This window comes from Anolis sagrei, chromosome 10 (assembly GCF_037176765.1).
Source record: "Anolis sagrei isolate rAnoSag1 chromosome 10, rAnoSag1.mat, whole genome shotgun sequence".
Lineage (NCBI taxonomy): Eukaryota > Metazoa > Chordata > Lepidosauria > Squamata > Dactyloidae > Anolis > Anolis sagrei.
The window spans coordinates 35,578,880-35,604,845 of record NC_090030.1 but is presented as its reverse complement, the minus strand read 5'-3'; positions in this window follow the sequence as shown (position 1 = coordinate 35,604,845).

The following is a 25,966-nucleotide window of genomic DNA, read 5'->3' as shown; positions in this document are numbered from 1 at the left end:
TGCAATCCCAAGCCTCTTTATGGGGTCCTTGCTTGCAACCCTAGGCTTCTTCATGGGGTCCCTGCTTGCAATCCCAGACCTCTTTATGGGGTCCTTGCTTGCAACCCTAGGCTTCTTCATGGGGTCCTTGCTTGCAATCCCAGACCTCTTTATGGGGTCCTTGCTTGCAACCCTAGGCTTCTTCATGGGGTCCCTGCTTGCAATCCCAGGCCTCTTTATGGGGTCCCTGCTGGCATTCCTAGGTATCTTTATGGGGTCCCTTCTTGCAAACCTAGGCCTCTTCATGGGGTCCTTGCTTGCAATCCCAGACCTCTTTATGGGGTCCTTGCTTGCAACCCTAGGCTTCTTCATGGGGTCCTTGCTTGCAATCCCAGACCTCTTTATGGGGTCCTTGCTTGCAACCCTAGGCTTCTTCATGGGGTCCTTGCTTGCAATCCCAGACCTCTTTATGTGGTCCTTGCTTGCAACCCTAGGCTTCTTCATGGGGTCCTTGCTTGCAATCCCAGACCTCTTTATGGGGTCCTTGCTTGCAACCCTAGGCTTCTTCATGGGGTCCTTGCTTGCAATCCCAGACCTCTTTATGTGGTCCTTGCTTGCAACCCTAGGCTTCTTCATGGGGTCCCTGCTTGCAATCCCAAGCCTCTTTATGGGGTCCTTGCTTGCAACCCTAGGCTTCTTCATGGGGTCCCTGCTTGCAATCCCAAGCCTCTTTATGGGGTCCTTGCTTGCAACCCTAGGCCTCTTCATGGGGTCCCTGCTTGCAATCCCAAGCCTCTTTATGGGGTCCTTGCTTGCAATCCCAAGCCTCTTTATGGGGTCCTTGCTTGCAACCCTAGGCCTCTTCATGGGGTCCCTGCTTGCAATCCCAAGCCTCTTTATGGGGTCCTTGCTTGCAACCCTAGGCTTCTTCATGGGGTCCCTGCTTGCAATCCCAAGCCTCTTTATGGGGTCCTTGCTTGCAATCCCAAGCCTCTTTATGGGGTCCTTGCTTGCAACCCTAGGCCTCTTCATGGGGTCCCTGCTTGCAATCCCACGCCTCTTTATGGGGTCCCTGCTTGCAATCCCAAGCCTCTTTATGGGGTCCTTGCTTGCAACCCTAGGCTTCTTCATGGGGTCCCTGCTTGCAATCCCAGGCCTCTTTATGGGGTCCCTGCTGGCATTCCTAGGTATCTTTATGGGGTCCCTTCTTGCAAACCTAGGCCTCTTCATGGGGTCCCTGCTTGCAATCCCAAGCCTCTTTATGGGGTCCTTGCTTGCAACCCTAGGCTTCTTCATGGGGTCCCTGCTTGCAATCCCAGGCCTCTTTATGGGGTCCCTGCTGGCATTCCTAGGTATCTTTATGGGGTCCCTTCTTGCAAACCTAGGCCTCTTCATGGGGTCCTTGCTTGCAATCCCAGACCTCTTTATGGGGTCCTTGCTTGCAACCCTAGGCTTCTTCATGGGGTCCCTGCTTGCAATCCCAGGCCTCTTTATGGGGTCCCTGCTGGCATTCCTAGGTATCTTTATGGGGTCCCTTCTTGCAAACCTAGGCCTCTTCATGGGGTCCTTGCTTGCAATCCCAGACCTCTTTATGGGGTCCCTGCTTGAAATCCCAGGCCTCTTTCTGGGATCCCTGCTGGCATTCCTAGGTATCTTTATTGGGTCCTTGCTTGCAATTCCAGGCATTCTTTAAGGGGTCCCTACTGGCATTCCTAGGCCTCTTTATGGGGTCTTTGGTTGCATCCCTAGGTCTCTTTATGGGGTCCTTGCTTGCAACCCTAGGCTTCTTCATGGGGTCCCTGCTTGCAATCCCAAGCCTCTTTATGGGGTCCCTGCTGGCATTCCTAGGTATCTTTATGGGGTCCCTGCTTGCAACCCTAGGCCTCTTCATGGGGTCCCTGCTTGCAATCCCAGGCCTCTTTATGGGGTCCCTGCTGGCATTCCTAGGTATCTTTATGGGGTCCCTTCTTGCAAACCTAGGCCTCTTCATGGGGTCCCTGCTTGCAATCCCAAGCCTCTTTATGGGGTCCTTGCTTGCAACCCTAGGCTTCTTCATGAGGTCCTTGCTTGCAATCCCAAGCCTCTTTATGGGGTCCTTGCTTGCAACCCTAGGCTTCTTCATGGGGTCCTTGCTTGCAATCCCAAGCCTCTTTATGGGGTCCTTGCTTGCAACCCTAGGCTTCTTCATGGGGTCCTTGCTTGCAATCCCAGACCTCTTTATGGGGTCCTTGCTTGCAACCCTAGGCTTCTTCATGGGGTCCCTGCTTGCAATCCCAGGCCTCTTTATGGGGTCCCTGCTGGCATTCCTAGGTATCTTTATGGGGTCCCTTCTTGCAAACCTAGGCCTCTTCATGGGGTCCTTGCTTGCAATCCCAGACCTCTTTATGGGGTCCTTGCTTGCAACCCTAGGCTTCTTCATGGGGTCCTTGCTTGCAATCCCAGACCTCTTTATGGGGTCCTTGCTTGCAACCCTAGGCTTCTTCATGGGGTCCTTGCTTGCAATCCCAGACCTCTTTATGTGGTCCTTGCTTGCAACCCTAGGCTTCTTCATGGGGTCCTTGCTTGCAATCCCAGACCTCTTTATGGGGTCCTTGCTTGCAACCCTAGGCTTCTTCATGGGGTCCTTGCTTGCAATCCCAGACCTCTTTATGTGGTCCTTGCTTGCAACCCTAGGCTTCTTCATGGGGTCCCTGCTTGCAATCCCAAGCCTCTTTATGGGGTCCTTGCTTGCAACCCTAGGCCTCTTCATGGGGTCCCTGCTTGCAATCCCAAGCCTCTTTATGGGGTCCTTGCTTGCAATCCCAAGCCTCTTTATGGGGTCCTTGCTTGCAACCCTAGGCCTCTTCATGGGGTCCCTGCTTGCAATCCCACGCCTCTTCATGGGGTCCCTGCTTGCAATCCCAAGCCTCTTTATGGGGTCCTTGCTTGCAATCCCAAGCCTCTTTATGTGGTCCTTGCTTGCAACCCTAGGCCTCTTCATGGGGTCCCTGCTTGCAATCCCAAGCCTCTTTATGGGGTCCTTGCTTGCAACCCTAGGCCTCTTCATGGGGTCCCTGCTTGCAATCCCAAGCCTCTTTATGGGGTCCTTGCTTGCAACCCTAGGCCTCTTCATGGGGTCCCTGCTTGCAATCCCAAGCCTCTTTATGGGGTCCTTGCTTGCAACCCTAGGCTTCTTCATGGGGTCCCTGCTTGCAATCCCAAGCCTCTTTATGGGGTCCTTGCTTGCAACCCTAGGCCTCTTCATGGGGTCCTTGCTTGCAACCCTAGGCCTCTTCATGGGGTCCCTGCTTGCAATCCCAAGCCTCTTCATGGGGTCCTTGCTTGCAACCCTAGGCCTCTTCATGGGGTCCCTGCTTGCAATCCCAAGCCTCTTTATGGGGTCCTTGCTTGCAACCGTAGGCCTCTTCATGGGGTCCTTGCTTGCAACCCTAGGCCTCTTCATGGGGTCCCTGCTTGCAATCCCAAGCCTCTTTATGGGGTCCTTGCTTGCAACCCTAGGCTTCTTCATGGGGTCCCTGCTTGCAATCCCAAGCCTCTTTATGGGGTCCTTGCTGGCATTCCTAGGTATCTTTATGGGGTCCCTTCTTGCAAACCTAGGCCTCTTCATGGGGTCCCTGCTTGCAATCCCAGACCTCTTTATGGGGTCCTTGCTTGCAACCCTAGGCTTCTTCATGGGGTCCCTGCTTGCAATCCCAAGCCTCTTTCTGGGATCTCTGCTGGCATTCCTAGGTATCTTTATTGGGTCCTTGCTTGCAATTCCAGGCATTCTTTAAGGGGTCCCTACTGGCATTCCTAGGCCTCTTTATGGGGTCTTTGGTTGCATCCCTAGGTCTCTTTATGGGGTCCTTGCTTGCAACCCTAGGCTTCTTCATGGGGTCCCTGCTTGCAATCCCAGGCCTCTTTATGGGGTCCCTGCTGGCATTCCTAGGTATCTTTATGGGGTCCCTTCTTGCAAACCTAGGCCTCTTCATGGGGTCCTTGCTTGCAATCCCAGACCTCTTTATGGGGTCCTTGCTAGCAATCCCAGACCTCTTTATGGGGTCCCTGCTTGCAATCCCAGGCCTCTTTCTGGGATCCCTGCTGGCATTCCTAGGTATCTTTATTGGGTCCTTGCTTGCAATTCCAGGCATTCTTTAAGGGGTCCCTACTGGCATTCCTAGTCCTCTTTTTGGGGTCTTTGGTTGCATCCCTAGGTCTCTTTATGGGGTCCTTGTTTGCAATCCCAGGCCTCTTTATGGAGTCCCTGTTGGCAGTCCTAGACCTCTTCAAGGGGTCCTAACTCCTTCCACCAAATAGTCCTGCTTGCAATTAAGGATCCACCTTCCTGGCTGCTGGGAAGAAAGCCAGAGGGTCAGTGTGGGGGACCTTCACTTGCCTGGAGGGGTGCCCCCTTTCTGCATCCTCTCTGCCCGGAAGAGTTGTGCCACCTTTCTGCAGGAGCCCAGCGCCAGGACCACTCTCTCTCAGCCATTCAAAGAAGACGTCCAAGGTAGGCACCCACCTGTTCCAACTCATGCTTGGACGGGTATTTTATTCCTTTCCCACCTTGTTGTTGCTGTTGTTGCATTGATTGTCGAGGGGGGTGGGGGGTTACTGCAAACTTTGAAAACAGATGTGTATTATGGGATAGTGTATGCATTTGCTCTTGTTGATGTGAATGACAGTTGTCAATAAAAGTGGGAATAATGATCATGTTGATTTTTTCTGCATTTATATAAGCCACCAATGTCCCGACTTGGCAGGGACAGGCCTGATTAATCCCCTGTTGTTCCACTCAGTTGTGTTACACTGTTCAACGGAGAAAAAGTTTTGGGCCTGAAAATGGCTGTTCTTTTATGATTTTGGAGTGCTGAAAACGAAAATGACATTTAAAAATGTATATTAGCTCTAGTTTTGATGATATAAGCAATCACGTGATCACATATGGTTGAAAAAATGCATGTTGCGACTTACACTATGGAAGATTCTAGAATATTCTAGAAAGTTTGGTGACGCAGTATGAGTGCCGTGTGCAAAAGCCAGAAAGCCCTCTATAAGGCCAGACTTTTGAGCGGTGAGGGTCAGTCAGTTGAAGACGGAGACAGTATCGTTAAACATCGTTTTACAGTGTTCTTTTGACTGTCGTTCTGCCTCCTTGCACGTGTGTCAATAAAGCACGATGGAAAAAAGAGATCAAGGCCAATGGACTCCGTCAATGCTGTCAGACTCCTGCTGGAGCATTGCCAGAGGGAATCCTTTCCTTGAACACACAAAAAAAGCAAACAGGAGATAAACTAAAGTCACAATTAAAGCGACATTTGAACTTTCAGACTTTTCAACTGCATTAGGCCTACTCATATAGTTTCTTGCTGCACAAACATAAACAATAGACTAATTAAATATTTCTCATGTATAAATTATTGGCAATATAATTTGACTAAAATTTAGTAAATATTCACCGTTTACATACATGCAGTAAGGTTAGGCGCATTATCATAATATTAACGAATTACCTATTGTGGAGAAAATTGAAATAGCTGTTGCATAAAAACCAGAGCCAATTAACACATTTGATTATTATATTTGAATTTAGCGTGTTAAATTTATTAAGAAACGGCACGTTTCGTTTCCGCAACTGAGAAAAACTGAAAATTTGTAGAACAGTGTTATTAATATCTAAATAAACGGGGGGGGGGGGGGGAGGTGCTTTATTTCTCACTCTGTGCCACCTGCGATCAAGGGCTGGCATGGTTCTCCTTTGCTCTTGACCCGTGTCAATGGGAGTAGAGGTCTCCATCCTCCAACTTAGCAGCTTCCAAAGGTATCAGCTCATCCCCGTCCTACATGACTCTCTTTGGATCTCGCCTCGGCCTTTGGTTGCTTTCCAAACCTTTTGGGTCAGGTACAGGTTGTTTCCAATGTGTGGTGTGGCTGCAGGAATGAGGTTTTGTTATTAATTCGTTGTGTCAGGACAACCAGTCAATGATATTATATTTCTAACAGAACAAAGCAAACAAACAGACAAAATACAAAATTTGTGAGTTTGGTAGTTGATTAAATGTCCTTTGACCAGTCTCTGGCCCCTTGGAGTGCCTCTGGTGTTGCCGCAAGAAGGTCCTCCCTGGTGCATCATGTGGAAGAAGGGCTCAGGTTGCATTGCAGCAGGTGGTCAGTGGTTGGCTCTTCTCCACACTCGCATGTCGTGGACTCCACTTTGTGGCCCCATTTCTTGAGGTTGGCTCTGCATCTCGTGGTGCCAGAGCGCAGTCTGTTCAGCGCCTTCCAAGTCGCCCCGTCTTCTTCCGTGTGCCCAGGGGGGAGTCTCTCATTTGGTATCAGCTATTTGGGTTTGAGCCTGCCACTTTTGGACTCTCGCTTGCTGAGGTGTTCCAGCGAGTGTCTCTGTAGATATAAGAAAACTATGTCTTGATTTAAGTCGTTGACATGCTGGCTGATACCCAAACAAGGGATTAGCTGGAGAGGTCTCTGCCTTGGTCCTTTCACTCTTGGCTGCTACTCCCCAGCAGATGTCAGGTGGTGCAATACCGGCTAGACAGTGTAGTTTCTCCAGTGGTGTAGGGCACAGACACCCCATATCTCATTAAGAGCCACATCCACTGTTTTAGCGTGGTGAGATGTGTTCCACACTGGGCATGCGTACTCAGCAGCAGAGTAGCATACCGCAAGGGCAGATGTCTTTACTGTGTCTGGTTGTGATCCCCAGGTTGTGCCAGTCAGCTTTCGTATGATATTGTTTATAGCGCCCACTTTTTGCTTGATGTTCTGTCAGTGCTTCTTGTAGGTCAGAGCATGGTCCAGAGTGACTCCTCCCAGGTATTCAGGTGCGCTGCAATGCTCCCGTGGGATTCCTTCCCAGGTAATAATTCTCAGAGCTCGGGATGCTTGTCTGTTCTTGAGATGAAAGGCACATGTCTGTGTTTTGGATGGATTAGGGATCAGCTGGTTTTCCCTGTAATAGGAAGTAAGAGCACCTGGAGCTTTAGAAAGCTTTTGTTCTACCATCTCAAAGCTCCCTGCTTGAGCGGTGATGGCACGATCATCAGCATAGATGAAGCTCTCTGTCCCTTCTGGCAGTGGCTGGTCATTTGTGTAGATGTTGAACATGGATGGAGCAAGCACGCTCCCCTGAGGCAGGCCGTTCTTCTGTTTCCGCCATCTGCTTCTCTGGCCCTGGAACTCAACAAAGAAGCTCCTGTTTTGTAGCAGGTTTCCTATGAGGCGGGTGAGGGGGTCGTCCTTTGTGATACTATACATTTTTCTCAGGAGGAGGCGGTGGTGCACAGTATCCTAGGCTGCTGACAGGTCTATGAAGACAGATCCTGTGATCTGCTGCCTTTCAAAACCATGATAGCAATGAATATCAATGATATGGCAAGTGAAGCCCTGATGGCCATTCCCTTTGCCGCCCTCTTGTGGACACATATTGGCACTTGGTTTGAGGTTCTGATTTGTAATCCTTTGCTGCCATCAAGTGGCCACACAGGGAGGTGCACGCTTGGGTCATGGAGGGCGCCTCTGTGCTGCCATCGTGTGGAAATTATGGAAAACAACATCTGTAGGTGATAAAGTAAAATGTATTATATTGTCGAAGGCTTTCAAGGCCGGAATCACTGGGTTGTTGTAGGTTTTTTCGGGCTGTATAGCCATGGTCGAGAGGCATTTTCTCCTGACGTTTCGCCTGCACTTTGGCAAGCATCCTCAGAGGTAGTGAGGTCTGTTAGAACTAGGCAAAAGGGTTTATATATCTGTGGAATGACCAGGGTGGGACAAAGGACTCTTGTCTGCTGGAGCTAGGGGTGAATGTTTCAACTGACCACCTTGATTAGCATACAATGGCCTGCTTTTTGCCCAGGGCAAAGCATCTTATTTGAGAACACAGAAATGCTGGACCACTCTCACAACCACCATGTCAGGCTACACAGAGAAGCCATTGAAATCCACAAGAGGCAGGTGGACAATTTCAACAGAAAGGAGGAAACCATGAAAATGAACAAAATCTGGCTACCAGTATTAAAAAACTCTAAAATTACAACAGCAAAACAACAGAAAGTAAACAAACAAGGACATCTAATCACCTTTCAACAAAAGATTGCCCCAGGCGCAGTCAGGCCATTGTATGCTAATCAAGGTGGTCAGTTGAAACATTCACACCTAGCTCCAGCAGACAAGAGTCCTTTGTCTCACCCTGGTCCTTCCACAGGCACATTCTACCATATGTGGTGGACTTGTAAGGATACAACTAAGTTTTGGGCTTCGGTCCATGAGGAAACACAAAAGATGTTGAAGAAGAGCTTCAAAAAGAAACCTGAGTATTATTTACTGGGATTTACAGATTCGGATTTTAAACTGGATGAGAATGAAGACAAATTATTTACATACTACACTACAGCGGCAAGGATTGTTTTTGCCAAATATTGGAAGAATGACCAAATACCGACCATTGAAGAATGGTTGGAGAAAGTTAAAGAAATAAGAGATATGGATGAACTAACTTTTTTGATGAGAAGAAATACTGGAAAATCGCTAAAGAGAACAGACTGGACCTTTTTCTATGACTACGAAAAGAAACTTAAAGATAAAAGTTTTAGAGGACAAGAATAGATAAGTAAGTTGGAGAAGTAGAGTGAGAAGATCCTGAGGTTGGAGTGGAGGTCATTTTAGATTAGTTTAGGTGTTTTTTTTGTTTGTTGTGTTTTTGTGCTACCCTTCCTTCTTTTCTATCCTCTTGTTATTGTTCCCCCTCTTTCCCTGTGTTGATTTATAAAATGTTTAATAAAAATTATTTGGAAAAAAAACAAACAAACAAGGACATCTAATCACCTCTCAACAAAAGATTGCCCCAGGCGCAGTCAGGCCATTGTATGCTAATCAAGGTGGTCAGTTGAAACATTCACACTGCGCTCCAGCAGACAAGAGTCCTTTGTCTCACCCTGGTCCTTCCACAGATATACAGTATAAACCCTTTTGCCTAGCCCCAACAGACCTCACGACCTCTGAGGATGCTTGCCAAAGTGCAGGCGAAACGTCAGGAGAGAATGCCTCTAGAACATGGCTATACAGCCCGAAAAAACCTACAACAAACCAAAGTGTATTATAGTTCCCACCAAAGGAGAATAAAGAACCGGGGGGGGGGGGGGGGGTGACAGGAGGAAGGCAGAATGAAATGTTTAAAAGGCACTAAAGAGGCAAAACTTCTAGAAGGCACCAAAATGGGCAAAATGGGACCTTGCACACGCTTAAGAGGCCCTAGACAACTTCTAGAAGTCACTAAATGGGCAAAACTGGGCCTGGCACACAAGAGGCTGTAAGCAACTTCTGAAAGGAACTAAATGGGCAATCTGGAGCCTGGCACACACTTAAGAGGCCCCAAACAAATTCTAGAAGACGCTAATTGACAAAATGGGGGCTGGTAGACACTTCAGAACTGACCACGGAACAGGAGACTGGTTCCAGATTGGGAAAGGCGTCCGGCAAGGCTGCATCCTCTCACCCAACCTCTTTAACGTGTATGCAGAACACATCATGCGAGGATGTGCGGGGATTGAGGAATGCAAAGCTGGGGTGGAAATGGCTGGAAGAAACATTAACAACCTCAGATATGCAGATGACACCACTCTGATGGCCGAAAGCGAGGAGGAGCTGAGGAGCCTTCTCATCAAGGTGAAAGAAGAAAGCGCAAAAGCCGGGTTGCAGCTAAACATAAAAAAAACCAAGATTATGGCAACAAGAATGATTGACAACTGGGAAACAGAGGGAGAAAATGTGGAGGCCGTGACAGGGTTTGTATTTCTAGGTGCAAAGATTACTGCAGATGCAGACTGTGGCCAGGAAATCAGAAGACGCTTCCTTCTTGGGAGGAGAGCAAGGTCCAGTCTCGATAAAATAGTAAAGAGTAGAGACATCAGACTGGCAACCAAGATCCATTGCCTAGTCCAAGCCATGGTCTTCCCTGGAGTCACCTACGGATGTGAGAGCTGGACCTGAGGGAAGGCTGAGCGAAGGAAGAGAGATGCTTTTGAGCTGTGGTGTTGGAGGAAAGTGCTGAGAGTGCCTTGGACTGCGAGAAGATCCAACCAGTCCATCCTCCAGGAAAGAAAGCCCGGCTGCTCACTGGAGGGAAAGATACTAGAGACAAAGTGGAAGTCCTTTGGCCACATCATGAGGAGACAGCAAAGCCTAGAGAAGACAATTACGCTGGGGAAAGTGGAAGGCAAAAGGAAGAGGGGCCGACCAAGGGCAAGATGGATGGATGGCATCCTTGAAGCGACTGGACTGACCTTGAAGGAGCTGGGGGTGGTGACGGCCGACAGGGAGCTCTGGAGTGGACTGGTCCATGAGGTCACGAAGAGTCGGAGAAGACTGAACAAATGAACACACACAGACACTTCAGAGGCCCTTAAAAACTTCTGAAAGGCACTAAATGGGCAACGTGGGGCCTGGCACACACTTAAGAGGCCCTAAGCAACTGTTGCAATCCAGATCAGGAAACAAGACCCTAAGATAACAATCTACCACACTTGACTGTAGGAAAAAAACAATCTTTTTTTATTGATGAAAAATGGTTACAAAATAGAGGAAAATGCAAAGTCCAAAAAGCCACAGTAAAATTCAGCAGTCGGGAATATCTATGAACTAGATCAAAATTCCAAAAACAACACTATAAAAACCTGGAACCTGTTAGCATCTCACTAACCGTACTTGGAAACTAGAAACCTCTGGGAATGCAGGCCATGGGAACCGGGAAATCTGCCAAGGTAATGCCTCAGTCTAAACGATGCTTGAACTAACCAGACAGCCCGGGGGGAGACACTTAAAACTAAAGAAACTGTTTCGGGACACGCCTCCAGGCTTGGAAGCCTCCTTTTCCTTTAATCTACTTGACCTTCGCAGACTCTGTGATTCACTCCTGTTTTTCCAAATCTGTCCTTTTCTATCCTCATTAAAAAAGGCAGGTGCTAGCACCTCTGGAGAGTTATCACCACTTCATTCTGAAACATTCTCATCAGGATGTGTAGTTTCACTTTCCAAGCCACTGCCTTCAGAATCAACAGTTTCCAAACCATCAGGGGGAAATACATGTTCAGTAGCCTGTTAAGTTGCATCAGGAAATACAATCAGAGAATCAGGTTCAGGTTCACACGGAGGCTGAGGGTCAGGTTTACATGGAGGCTGAACCCCAACAGCAACTTCTGAAAGGTACTAAATGGGCAACGAGGGACCTGGCACATACTTAAGAGGTCCTAGACAACTTCTGAAAGGCACTAAATGGGCCAAACTGGGCCTGGCACACAACTGAGAGGTCATAAACAACTTCTGATAGGCACTAAATGTGCAACGTGGGGCCTGGCACACACTTAACAGGCTGTACACAACTTCTAGAAGACACTAAATGGGCAAAGTGGGGTCCGTCACACACTTAGGAGGCCCTAAGCAACTTCTGACGGGCACTAAATGGGCAAAGTGGGGCCTGGAACACACTTAAGAAGCCGTAAACAACTTATAAGAGGCATCAAATGATTCTCATCAGTAGTAGTAGTAGTATTACTCCCAACCCTGCTCTATGCCTGCGAAACGTGGACTGTCTACAGACGTCACATGCAACTCCTGGAACGATTCCATCAGCGCTGCCTCCGGAAAATCCTGCAAATCTCTTGGGAAGACAAGCGGACAAACGTCAGCGTGCTGGAAGAAGAAGCAAAGACCACCAGCATTGAAGCGATGGTCCTCCAACATCAACTCCACTGGACCGGCCACGTTGTCCGGATGCCCGACCACCGCCTCCCAAAGCAGTTGCTCTACTCTGAACATAAGAATGGAAAACATAACGTTGGTGGACAGGAAAAGAGATTGAAAGACAGGTTCAAAGCCAACCTTAAATCTCTGGCATAGGCACTGAGAACTGGGAAGCCCTGGCCCTTGAGCACTCCAGCTGGAGGTCAGCTGTGACCAGCAGTGCTGCAGAATTTGAAGAGGCACGAATCGTTGGTAGACAGGAAAAGAGATTGAAAGACAGGCTCAAAGCCAACCTTAAATCTCTGGCAAAGGCACTGAGAAATGGGAAGCCCTGGCCCTTGCCCGCTCCAGCTGGAGGTCAGCTGTGACCAGCAGTGCTGCAGAATTCGAGGAGGCATGAGTGGAGGGCGAAAGAGAGAAATGTGCCAGGAGGAAGGCGCGTCAAGCCAACCCCGACCGGGACCGCCTTCCACCTGGAAACCGATGCCTTCACTGCAGGAGAAGATGCAGGTCAAGAAGAGGGCTCCACAGCCACCTACGAATCCACAAGGAAGCCCATCATGGAAGACCATCTTACTCGTCCAACGATGGATCGCCTAAGTAAGTACTGTTATAATTACAGTATATTCTGGCGTATAAGACTACTTTTTCACCCAAGAAAATCTTCTCAAAAGTCAGGGGTTGTCTTATACACGGGTATAGTCTTATGTATGGGAGTCGTCTTAACTCTATATTTTAACTGGAAAAGTTGGGGGTCGTCTTATACGCCCAGTCGCCTTATATGCTGGGATATACGGTATTTAAAATTGCCATGGCTCAATGATATCAATGATACGGCAGGTGAAGCCCTAATGGCCATTTCCTTTGCCGCCCTCTTGTGGACACTGGCATATTTGCCCTTGCCTTGAGGTTCTGATTTGTAATCTTTTGCTGCCATCAAGTGGCCACATAAGGAAGTGCACGCTTGACCCGTGGAAGGCGGCTCTGTGCTCCCATCACGTGGACATTGTGGAAAACAGCATCTCCAGATTATAAAAGAAAGTGTATTCTGTTTCCCTGCTATACGCCTGTCACACGCAACTCCTAGAATGATTCCATCAGTGTTGCCTCCAAAAAATCCTGCAAATCTCCTGGGAAGACATGCGGACTAACATCAGTGTGCTGGAATAATAATAATAATAATAATAATAATACTTTATTTGTACCCCGCTACCATCTCCCCAAGGGAGCTAAGGCACCTAGAGCTTCGGAAAGCTTCTGTTCAACCATCTCAAAGCTCCCTGCTTGGGCGGTGATGGCATGATCATCAGCATAGATGAAGCTCTCTGTCCCTTCTGGCAGTGGCTGGTCATTTGTGTAGATGTTGAACATGGATGGAGCAAGCACGCTCCCCTGAGGCAGGCCGTTCTTCTGTTTCCGCCGTCTGCTTCTCTGGCCCTGGCACTCAACAAAGAAGCTCCTGTTCGGTAGCTGATTTCCTTGAGCGGTGATGGCACGATCATCAGCGTAGATGGAGCTCTCTGTCCCTTCTGGCAGTGGCTGGTCATTTGTGTAGATGTTGAACATGGATGGAGCAAGCACGCTCCCCTGAGGCAGGCCGTTCTTCTGTTTCCGCCATCTTCTTCTCTGGCCCTGGAACTCAATAAAAAAGCTCCTGTTCGGTAGCTGATTTCCTTGAGCGGTGATGGCACAATCATCAGCATAGATGAAGCTCTGTGTCCCTTCTGGCAGTGGCTGGTCATTTGTGTAGATGTTGAACATGGATGGCGCAAGCACGCTCCCCGGAGGCAGGCCGTTCTTCTGTTTCCGCCATCTGCTTCTCTGGCCCTGGAACTCAACAAAGAAGCTCCTGTTCTGTAGCTGATTTCCTTGAGCGGTGATGGCACGATCATCAGCATAGATGGAGCTCTCTGTCCCTTCTGGCAGTGGCTGGTCATTTGTGTAGATGTTGAACATGGATGGGGCAAGCACGCTCCCCTGAGGCAGGCCGTTCTTCTGTTTCCGCCATCTGCTTCTCTGGCCCTGGAACTCAACAAAAAAGCTCCTGTTTTGTAGCAGGTTTCTACTACTTTAGCTGCTGTGTCGGACTGGGTGAGAGCTAACAAATTGAAACTGAATCCAGACAAGACAGAGGTCCTACTGGTCAGTCGCAAGGCCGAACAGGGCATAGGGTTACAGCCTGTGTTAGACGGGGTCACACTCCCCCTGAAGAGTCAGGTTCGCAGTTTGGGAGGGATCCTGGATTCATTGCTGAGCCTGGAACCCCAGGTTTCAGCGGTGGCCGGGAGAGCTTTTGCACAACTAAAACTTGTGCACCAGTTGTGCCCGCTCCTTGGGAAGTCTGATCTGGCCACAGTGGTCCACACTCTTATTACATCCTGAATAGACTACTGCAACGCAGTCTACGTGGGGTTGCCCTTGAAGACTGTTCAGAAACTTCAACTGGTCCAGCGAGCGGCAGCCAGATTGCTCACCGGAGCGACATAGAGGGAGCACACCCCCCCCCCCGCTGTGTGAGCTCCACTGGCTGCCGGTTCAGTTCCAAGCACAATTCAAGGTGCTGGTTTTGACCTACAAAACCCTATACGGTTCCGGTGCAGTGTATCTGTCCGAACGTATCTCCCACTACATCCCACCCTGGAATTTGAGATCACCGGTGGGGGGGGGGGGGGCTGCTCTCGATCCCACCGCTATCACAAGTGAGGTTGGTGGGGACGAGGAGCAGGGCCTTCTCGGTGGTGGCCCCTCACCTGTGGAACTCACTTCTGGGGGAAATTAGGGCATCAACATCCCTCCTCGCCTTCAGGAGGAAAGTAAAGACGTGGTTGTGGGACCAGGCCTTTGGGCAATCGGATAACTAACCAGACGAATAGGACTGACTAAGGGTCTGGAGAACAAGCCCTATGAGGAGCGGCTTAGGGAACTGGGTATGTTTAGCCTGAAGAAGAGAAGGCTGAGAGGAGATATGAGAGCCATGTATAAATATGAGAAGGGAATATGTCATAGGGACGGTGACTAAATGATCAAGGGTCTGGAGAACAAGCCCTATGAGGAGCGGCTTAGGGAACTGGACATGTTTAGCCTGAAGAAGAGAAGGCTGAGAGGAGATATGAGAGCCATGTGTAAATATGTGAGAGGAAGCCACAGGGAGGAGGAGGGAGCAAGCTTGTTTTCTGCTTCCTTGGCGACTAGGACGCAATGGAGCCATGGCTTCAAACTACAAGAGAGGAGATTCCATCTGAACATGAGGAAGAACTTCCTGACTGTGAGAGCTGTTCAGCAGTGGAACTCTCTGCCCCGGAGTGTGGTGGAGGCTCCTTCTTTGGAAGCTTTTAAGCAGAGGCTGGATGGCCATCTGTCAGGGGTGATTTGAATGCAATATTCCTGCTTCTTGGCAGAAGGGGGTTGGACTGGATGATGGCCCAGGAGGTCTCTTCCAACTCTTTGATTCTAGGATTCTATAACTTCCTGACTGTGAGAGCCGTTCAGCAGTGAAAATCTTCTCAAAAGTCAGGGGTCGTCTTATACACGGGTGTAGTCTTATGCATGGGAGTCGTCTTAACTCTATATTTTAACTGGAAAAGTTGGGGGTCGTCTTATACGCCCAGTCGCCTTATATGCCGGAATATACGGTAATTGGGTTTGTATTGGTTTTATTGGTTTTATGGTTGTAATGCAGGAATTGTTGTTTACTGTTAATTGATGTTATTTTGTCGTATTGCTGTTATGTGATGTGGGCATCGAATTGTGCCGCCTCGAGTCCCCTTCGGGGTGAGAAGGGCGGGGTAGAAGTAACCGAAATAAATAAATAAATAAATAAATTTCCTATGAGGCAGGTGAGGTGGTATTGATGATTACGATCTTGCCTCATCGCTTTCCTGGATTTTCTCATACCTTTGCATCACATCGTCGTTGCAATTCCCTACACAGGGGATGCTAAATAAATACGTACCTGCACGCTGGAAGCAGGTTGCACCTTGCTTTCTTTGGCTCTCCGGCTCGGTGCTAAATATGGGTGCCGGCATATCGGATGATGTGATCTGTGCTTTGAAGAATGAAGACAAACACTGCGGGTATTTTTAGCTGACAATTAATTAATGCAAATTAGGACCTGGAAGCAGAGGCGGCAGCAATGAGACTGAACATGTGTTCAAGGGCAGGTTGGCAAACGTGCCAAGTTTTACACATACGGAGCAGCAAGTCCCAATCTGGGAATGCCTACAATAATGTAATATTATACATACAATAGAATCATAGAATCCTAGAATCAAAGAGTTGGGAGAGACCTCCTGGGCCATCCTCCAGTCCAACCCCATTCTGCCAAGAAGCAGGAATATTGCATTCAAAGCACCCCTGACAGATGGCCATCCAGCCTCATAGAATCCAAGAGTTGGAAGAGACCTCCTGGGCCATCCTCCAGTCCAACCCCATTCTGCCAAGAAGCAGGAATATTGCATTCAAAGCACCCCTGACAGATGGCCATCCAGCCTCATAGAATCCAAGAGTTGGAAGAGACCTCCTGGGCCATCATCCAGTCCAACCCCCTTCTGCCAAGAAGCAGGAATATTGCATTCAAAGCACCCCTGACAGATGGCCATCCAGCCTCATAGAATCAAAGAGTTGGGAGCAACCTCCTGGGCCATCATCCAGTCCAACCCCCTTCTGCCAAGAAGCAGGAATATTGCATTCAAAGCACCCCTGACAGATGGCCATCCAGCCTCATAGAATCCAAGAGTTGGAAGAGACCTCCTGGGCCATCCTCCAGTCCAACCCCCTTCTGCCAAGAAGCAGGAATATTGCATTCAAAGCACCCCTGACAGATGGCCATCCAGCCTCATAGAATCAAAGAGTTGGGAGCAACCTCCTGGGCCATCATCCAGTCCAACCCCCTTCTGCCAAGAAGCAGGAATATTGCATTCAAAGCACCCCTGACAGATGGCCATCCAGCCTCATAGAATCCAAGAGTTGGGAGAGACCTCCTGGGCCATCCTCCAGTCCAACCCCATTCTGCCAAGAAGCAGGAATATTGCATTCAAAGCACCCCTGACAGATGGCCATCCAGCCTCATAGAATCAAAGAGTTGGGAGCAACCTCCTGGGCCATCATCCAGTCCAACCCCCTTCTGCCAAGAAGCAGGAATATTGCATTCAAAGCACCCCTGACAGATGGCCATCCAGCCTCATAGAATCCAAGAGTTGGAAGAGACCTCCTGGGCCATCATCCAGTCCAACCCCCTTCTGCCAAGAAGCAGGAATATTGCATTCAAAGCACCCCTGACAGATGGCCATCCAGCCTCATAGAATCCAAGAGTTGGAAGAGACCTCCTGGGCCATCCTCCAGTCCAACCCCATTCTGCCAAGAAGCAGGAATATTGCATTCAAAGCACCCCTGACAGATGGCCATCCAGCCTCATAGAATCCAAGAGTTGGAAGAGACCTCCTGGGCCATCCTCCAGTCCAACCCCCTTCTGCCAAGAAGCAGGAATATTGCATTCAAAGCACCCCTGACAGATGGCCATCCAGCCTCATAGAATCAAAGAGTTGGGAGCAACCTCCTGGGCCATCATCCAGTCCAACCCCCTTCTGCCAAGAAGCAGGAATATTGCATTCAAAGCACCCCTGACAGATGGCCATCCAGCCTCATAGAATCCAAGAGTTGGAAGAGACCTCCTGGGCCATCATCCAGTCCAACCCCCTTCTGCCAAGAAGCAGGAATATTGCATTCAAAGCACCCCTGACAGATGGCCATCCAGCCTCATAGAATCAAAGAGTTGGGAGCAACCTCCTGGGCCATCATCCAGTCCAACCCCCTTCTGCCAAGAAGCAGGAATATTGCATTCAAAGCACCCCTGACAGATGGCCATCCAGCCTCATAGAATCCAAGAGTTGGAAGAGACCTCCTGGGCCATCATCCAGTCCAACCCCCTTCTGCCAAGAAGCAGGAATATTGCATTCAAAGCACCCCTGACAGATGGCCATCCAGCCTCATAGAATCCAAGAGTTGGAAGAGACCTCCTGGGCCATCCTCCAGTCCAACCCCATTCTGCCAAGAAGCAGGAATATTGCATTCAAAGCACCCCTGACAGATGGCCATCCAGCCTCATAGAATCCAAGAGTTGGAAGAGACCTCCTGGGCCATCATCCAGTCCAACCCCCTTCTGCCAAGAAGCAGGAATATTGCATTCAAAGCACCCCTGACAGATGGCCATCCAGCCTCATAGAATCCAAGAGTTGGAAGAGACCTCCTGGGCCATCCTCCAGTCCAACCCCATTCTGCCAAGAAGCAGGAATATTGCATTCAAAGCACCCCTGACAGATGGCCATCCAGCCTCATAGAATCCAAGAGTTGGAAGAGACCTCCTGGGCCATCATCCAGTCCAACCCCCTTCTGCCAAGAAGCAGGAATATTGCATTCAAAGCACCCCTGACAGATGGCCATCCAGCCTCATAGAATCAAAGAGTTGGGAGCAACCTCCTGGGCCATCATCCAGTCCAACCCCCTTCTGCCAAGAAGCAGGAATATTGCATTCAAAGCACCCCTGACAGATGGCCATCCAGCCTCATAGAATCAAAGAGTTGGGAGAGACCTCCTGGGCCATCATCCAGTCCAACCCCCTTCTGCCAAGAAGCAGGAATATTGCATTCAAAGCACCCCTGACAGATGGCCATCCAGCTCATAGAATCAAAGAGTTGGGAGAGACCTCCTGGGCCATCATCCAGTCCAACCCCCTTCTGCCAAGAAGCAGGAATATTGCATTCAAAGCACCCCTGACAGATGGCCATCCAGCCTCATAGAATCAAAGAGTTGGGAGCGACCTCCTGGGCCATCATCCAGTCCAACCCCCTTCTGCCAAGAAGCAGGAATATTGCATTCAAAGCACCCCTGACAGATGGCCATCCAGCCTCATAGAATCCAAGAGTTGGGAGAGACCTCCTGGGCCATCATCCAGTCCAACCCCCTTCTGCCAAGAAGCAGGAATATTGCATTCAAAGCACCCCTGACAGATGGCCATCCAGCCTCATAGAATCAAAGAGTTGGGAGAGACCTCCTGGGCCATCATCCAGTCCAACCCCCTTCTGCCAAGAAGCAGGAATATTGCATTCAAATCACCCCTGACAGATGGCCATCCAGCCTCATAGAATCAAAGAGTTGGGAGAGACCTCCTGGGCCATCATCCAGTCCAACCCCCTTCTGCCAAGAAGCAGGAATATTGCATTCAAAGCACCCCTGACAGATGGCCATCCAGCCTCATAGAATCAAAGAGTTGGGAGAGACCTCCTGGGCCATCATCCAGTCCAACCCCCTTCTGCCAAGAAGCAGGAATATTGCATTCAAAGCACCCCTGACAGATGGCCATCCAGCCTCATAGAATCAAAGAGTTGAGAGAGACCTCCTGGGCCATCATCCAGTCCAACCCCCTTCTGCCAAGAAGCAGGAATATTGCATTCAAAGCACCCCTGACAGATGGCCATCCAGCCTCATAGAATCAAAGAGTCGGGAGAGACCTCCTGGGCCATCATCCAGTCCAACCCCCTTCTGCCAAGAAGCAGTAATATTGCATTCAAAGCACCCCTGACAGATGGCCATCCAGCCTCATAGAATCAAATAGTTGGAAGAGACCTCCTGGGCCATCATCCACTCCAACCCCCTTCTGCCAAGAAGCAGGAATATTGCATTCAAAGCACCCCTGACAGATGGCCATCCAGCTCATAGAATCAAAGAGTTGGGAGAGACCTCCTGGGCCATCATCCAGTCCAACCCCATTCTGCCAAGAAGCAGGAATATTGCATTCAAAGCACCCCTGACAGGTGGCCATCCAGCCTCATAGAATCCTAGAGTGGGAAGAGACCTCCTGGGCCATCATCCAGTCCAACCCCCTTCTGCCAAGAAGCAGGAATATTGCATTCAAAGCACCCCTGACAGATGGCCATCCAGCCTCATAGAATCAAAGAGTCGGGAGAGACCTCCTGGGCCATCATCCAGTCCAATCCCCTTCTGCCAAGAAGCAGGAATATTGCATTCAAAGCACCCCTGACAGATGGCCATCCAGCCTCATAGAATCAAAGAGTTGGGAGAGACCTCCTGGGCCATCATCCAGTCCAACCCCCTTCTGCCAAGAAGCAGGAATATTGCATTCAAAGCGCCCCTGACAGATGGCCATCCAGCCTCATAGAATCAAAGAGTTGGGAGAGACCTCCTGGGCCATCATCCAGTCCAACCCCATTCTGCCAAGAAGCAGGAATATTGCATTCAAAGCACCCCTGACAGATGGCCATCCAGCTCATAGAATCAAAGAGTTGGAAGAGACCTCCTGGGCCATCATCCAGTCCAACCCCATTCTGCCAAGAAGCAGGAATATTGTATTCAAAGCACCCCCGACAGATGGTCATCCAGCCTCTGTTTAAACGCTTCCAAAGAAGGAGCCTCCACCACACTCCGAGGCAGAGAGTTCCACTGCTGAATGGCTCTCACAGTCAGGAAGTTATAGAATCATAGAATCCTAGAGTTGGAAGAGGCCTCCTGGGCCATCATCCAGTCCAACCCCCTTCTGCAAAGAAGCAGAAATATTGCATTCAAAGCACCCCTGACAGATGGCCATCCAGCCTCTGTTTAAAAGCTTTCAAAGAAGGAGCCTCCACCACACTCTGGGGCAGAGAGTTCCACTGCTGAACGGCTCTCACAGTCGGGAAGTTCTTCCTCATGTTCAGATGGAATCTCCTCTCTTATAGTTTGAAGCCATTGTTCCATTGCATCCTAGTCTCCAGGGAAGCTGAAAGGAAGCTTGCTCCCTCCTCCTCCCTGTGGCTTCCTCTCACATATTTATACATGGCTATCATATCTCTTCTTAGCCTTCCCTTCTTGAGGCTAAACATGCCCAGCTCCTTAAGCCGCTCCTCATAGGGCTTGTTCTGCAGACCCTTGATCATTTGAGTCGCCCTTCTCTGGACACATTCCAGCTTGTCAACTCTCACATATTTATCCATGGCTATCATATCTCCTCTCAGCCTTCCCTTCTTCAGGCTAAACATGCCCAGCTCCTTAAGCCACTCCTCATAGGGCTTGTTCTCCAGACCCTTGATCCTTTGAGTCGCCCTCCTCTGGACACATTCCAGCTTGTCAATATCTCTCTTGCATTGTGCTGCCAGAATTGGACACAATATTCCAGGTAAACTGGTCTAACCAAAGCGGAATAGAGCATGGGGAGCATGACTTCCCTAGATTTAGACACTAGGCTCCTCTTGATGCAGGCCAAAATCCCATTGGCTTTTTTTGCTGCCACATCACATTCCTGGCTCATGTTTAACTTGTTGTCCACGAGGACTCCAAGATCTTTTTCACACGTACTGCTCTCGAGCCAGGCGTCTCCCATTCTGTATCTTTGCATTTCATTTTTCCTGCCTAAGTGGAGTCTCTTGCATTTGTCCCCGTTGAACTTCATTGTGTTAGTTTTGGCCAATCATCTCTCTAATCTGTCAAGATCCCTTTGAATCCTGCTCCTGTCCTCTGGAGTCTTGGCTCTCCCTCCCAATTTGGTGTCATCTGCAAACTTGATGATCATGCCTTCTAACCCTTCATCTAAGTCATTGATAAAGATGTTGAACAGGACCAGGCACTCCACTCATCACTTCTTTCCAGGATGAAGAGGAAGCATTGGGGAGAATCACCCTCTGGGTTCGTCCATTTAACCCATTCCAGATCCACCTCACCGCAGTTTTGCCTCGCCCACCTTGGCCTAGTTTCCTTGCCAGAAGGTCATGGGGGACCTTGTCAAAGAAGGCCTTCCTGAAATCCAGACACGCTCCATCCACGGCATCATTCCCCACATCTACCCAGCTTGTAACTCTCTCAAAAAAAGAGATCAGATGAGTCTGGCATGACTTGTTTTTGATAAATCCATGTTGACTATTAGCGACTATCAACTGATCTCTTTTTCTGATAGAGTTACTATTGGAACTCAGCCTGTGATTGAATCTGTGATTGTGTTTCAGTCTCCTGATGTTTGTGTGTCTGATGTGGAGGAGGAGGGATGAGGAGGGAAATCAGTCCCCTGTTGCTTCTGATGTGGGGGATTCTGGGACTGACTCTGAGGTGCAAGATGGAGACACTTTGGTCAATGAGTTGCATGCAGACACTGACAGAGAGGCTTCGGTGCAAAGGGCAGATTCTCATGAGAATGTTCTGGTCAGGCCTTGGGAGAAAGGTTTACTCCCTCCACCTGTGAGCTCTCCACATTCCAGTTTGGAAAACAGTTTGACACCTGGTCAGAGGCGGCCCTAAGTAATTTTCAGCGGTAAGCAAACAGTATTTTGGTGTCCCCTCCCCAACCAATCACTGATATATATTTTCTGTTCGTCGTGGGAGTTCTGTGTGCCATATTTGGTTCAATTCCATCATTGGTGGAGTTCAGAATGCTCTTTGATTGTAGGTGAACTATACATCCCAGTAACTACAACTCACATATGTCAAGGTCTATTTTCCCCCAAGAGCGCCTCAAGAGCGCCCCTAGGCAAAATCAACTATACTGCAAATGCTTAGTTTGCGTAATGGGTTGAGCCGCCCCTGCACCTGGTCAAGTTAATGAGGAGTCAGATAAGCAGAGCCGTCGGCTGGAGATTAGCCAGAATTGACAAGAGGCCCAATGTTTACGTATATCTGAAAGAATTCGCCAATTGAAGTCAAAGTCTGGTGGAAAAACGAAACCAGGTCAGGAGCCGGTACCCGCTCCTGCTTGCTTTCGTGTTGAGTTGATTTTCGTAGTGGGAGGGGCAATCCTGTTCTGTGCTCACGAAGAAACAAAATCCAATTTTCGGGATTTAAGGTTTGTCTATAGAAAACCTTGTCAGATCAGGCATAGTTTGGAAACCAAGTATAAGCCTCATGGAATTCCTGCTCAAGTGGTCTCGCCTTCATGGATTTTTCTAGCCTTTCCAGCTGACTAGCATAGAATCATAGAATCAAAGAGTTGGAAGAGACCTCATGGGCCATCCAGTCCACCCCCATTCTGCCAAGAAGCAGGAATATTGCATTCAAATCACCCCTGACAAATGGCCATCCAGCCTCTGCTTAAAAGCTTCCAAAGAAGGAGCCTCCACCACACTCCGGGGCAGAGAGTTCCACTGCTGAACGGCTCTCACAGTCAGGAAGTTCTTCCTAATGTTCAGATGGATGGTCTATTCTTGCTTCTTGGTTGATTCCTGTCTAGATATCACAACTTTCCAAATTTCATGATAAATGGCAGTTCCTAATAGGTTCTGTCATAAAAATCACCAATAATGAAATAATAATGAAATTTTGAAAGTTTTGTCAGAGTTCTGAAATTTTCACCACCAGAACTTTAGTTTTGTAAGTCCTTTAGAACCATTTAGAACCATGGATTGCACATGCCTATTACCAATGCTTTCTTCTGAGACTGACGAAAACGAATAGCCCTGATTAATTGGACTTCAAATATATCTGAGTCAATACATAGTAATGAGAGAAATGGCAGATGTCCAAATACCATATTAAAAGAAGCGCGGTCACGTGCAGAATCCTCCAAGAAGTGAACCCACCAAACCTCAGACAACTGGCCTTGATCAAAAGAAGTCGAGAAACATTTAATTTGCGGCATTTAATTACCGCAAGCCACTTTCAGATGCTTTGGATGCCGCCCGAAGACATTTGCTTCCTCCGCTGGTGTGGTTTTGGGAGAGAGGAAAAGCCACAGGACTTTTGAAAACAAATCTCTGTGCATTGGAACACAGTGCAGGTAATGAGATCTTACAGGCAAGCTGTTGCACCTCAGAGTAGAATCAGAGTAGACACTTCCTCCTCCCTCTTCCTCCTCCTCCTTCACCTCTTTCTTCACCTGACCTTCTTCCCCTCCTCCCCTCCTTCTCCTCTTCTCCTGGACTTCATCCACAACCACTTCCTCCTCCTCCTCCTTCTCCTGACCTTCTTCCTCTTCTCCTCTTCTCTCCTCCTTCTCCTTCTCTTTCTTCTCCAGACCTTCTCCTCCTCCTCCCCTCCTTCTCCTTCTTCCTCTCCTCCCCTCCTCCTCCTCCTGACCTTCTTCCTCTTCTCCTTCTCCTTCTTCTCCAGACCTTCTTCTCCTCCTCCCCTCCTTCTCCTCCTCCCCTCCTCCTTCTTCCCCTCCTTCTCCTTCTTCCTCTCCTCCTTCCACTCCTTCTCCTCGTCTCCTGGACTTCATCCCCAACCACTTCCTCCTCCTTCTCCTGACCTTCTTCCTCTTCTCCTCTTCTCTCCTCCTTCTCCTCCTTCCTCTTTCTTCTCCAGACCTTCTTCTCCTCCTCCCCTCCTTCCTCTCCTTCTTCCCCTCCTTCTCCTCTTCTCCTGGACTTCATCCACAACCACTTCCTCCTCCCTCCTCCTCCTGAACTTCTTCCTCTTCTCCTCTTCTCTCCTCCTTCTCCTCTTCTCCTGGACTTCATCCACAACCACTTCCTCCTCCCTCCTCCTTCTCCTTTTCCTGACCTTCTTCCTCTTCTCTCCTCCTTCTCCTTCTCTTTCTTCTCCAGACCTTCTTCTCCTCCTCCCCTCCTTCTCCTCCTTCCTCTCCTCCTTCTTCCCTTCCTTTTCCTTTTTCCTCCCCTCCCCTCCCTCTCTTCTCCTGGACTTCATCCACAACCACTTCCTCCTCCCTCCTCCTTCTCCTGACCTTCTTCCTCTTCTCTCCTCCTTCTCCTCCTTCCTCTTCTCCTTCTCTTTCTTCTCCAGACCTTCTTCTCCTCCTCCCCTCCTTCCTCTCCTCCTTCTTCCCCTCCTTCTCCTTCTTCCTCTTCTCCCCTCCTTCTCCTCTTCTCCTGGACTTCATCCACAACCACTTCCTCCTCCCTCCTCCTCCGCCTGACTTTCTTCCTCTTCTCCTCTTCTCTCCTCCTTCTAATCCTTCCTCTTCACCTTCTCTGTCTTCTCCAGACATTCTCCTCCTCCTCTTTCTCCTCCTTCTTCCTCTTCCTCTCCTCCCCTCCTTCTCCTCTTCTCCTGGACTTCATCCACAACCACTTCCTCCCTCCTCCTTCTCCTGACCTTCTTCCTCTTCTCCTCTTCTCTCCTCCTTCTCCTCCTTCCTCTTTTCCTTCTCTTTCATCTCCAGACCTTCTCCTCCTCCTCCCCTCCTTCTCCTCCTTCCTCTTCTCCTTCTTCCCCTCCTTCTCCTTCTTCCTCTCCTCCCCTCCTTCTCCTCTTCTCCTGGACTTCATCCACAACCACTTCCTCCTCCCTCCTCCTCCTCCTCCTGACCTTCTTCCTCTCCTCCTCTCCTCCTTCTCCTTCTTCGCCAGACCTTCTTCACTCCTTCTCCTCCTTCCTCTCCTCCCCTCCTTCTCCTCTTCTCTTGGACTTCATCCACAACCACTTCCTCCTCCTCCTCCTGACCTTCTTCCTCTCCTCCTTCTTCTCCAGACCTTCTTCTCCTCCTCCCCTCCTTCTCCTCTTCTCCTGTACTTCATCCACAACCACTTCCTCCTCCCTCCTCCTCCTCCATCTTCTTCTCCCTTTTTTCTCCTCCACCACCTTCCTCATCTGTTCCTCTCTTCTCCTTGTTCTTCTCCTTTCTGTTGTTCTTCTCTTCCTTTCCTTCTTCACCTCCCTCTCCTCCTCCTCCTCTTCTTTCTTCTCCGTCTTCTGCTCCTTCTCCTTCTTCTCCTTCACTGTCTTTCTCTTATTTTTCTCCTGTAACTCTGTTTAATTTCTCTTTCTTACCTCCTCTTCTCCTCCTCCCCTCCTTCTCTTCCTTCCTCTTCCCCTCCTCCATCTTCTTCTTCTGCTCTTCCTCCCACCCTCTTTATGCTTGTTCTTCTCCTTCCTCTTGTTCTCCTCCTCTTTATTTCCTCCTCCACCTCCCTCTTCCTCACCACCTCCTGTTCTTCCTCTACCACCACTTACTCCCTCCTCCTCCTCCTCCTCCTCCTCCTCCTCCTCCTCTCTCTCATCTGCTACATCTCTTCCTTCTCCTTGTCTTCCTCTTCTTCTCCAAAAAGAAGCCAATGACATCCTGGGCTGCATCCAAAGGAGTCGAGTGTCCAGATGGAGGAAGTCCTGGTGCCTGTCTCTTCTGCTTTGGTCAGGCCTCTTTCCCTGATATTGTTTCTCTGGCCCTGGAACACAACAAAAAAAGCTCCTGTTTCGTAGCAGGTTTCCTATGGACGTTTTGTAGCAGATTTCTTAGGATGTTGATAAACCTCGGAACAAACATCGTGTTACATAATGTAATTATTAATCACCTGGGTACAAACAACAACACAAAACCTTT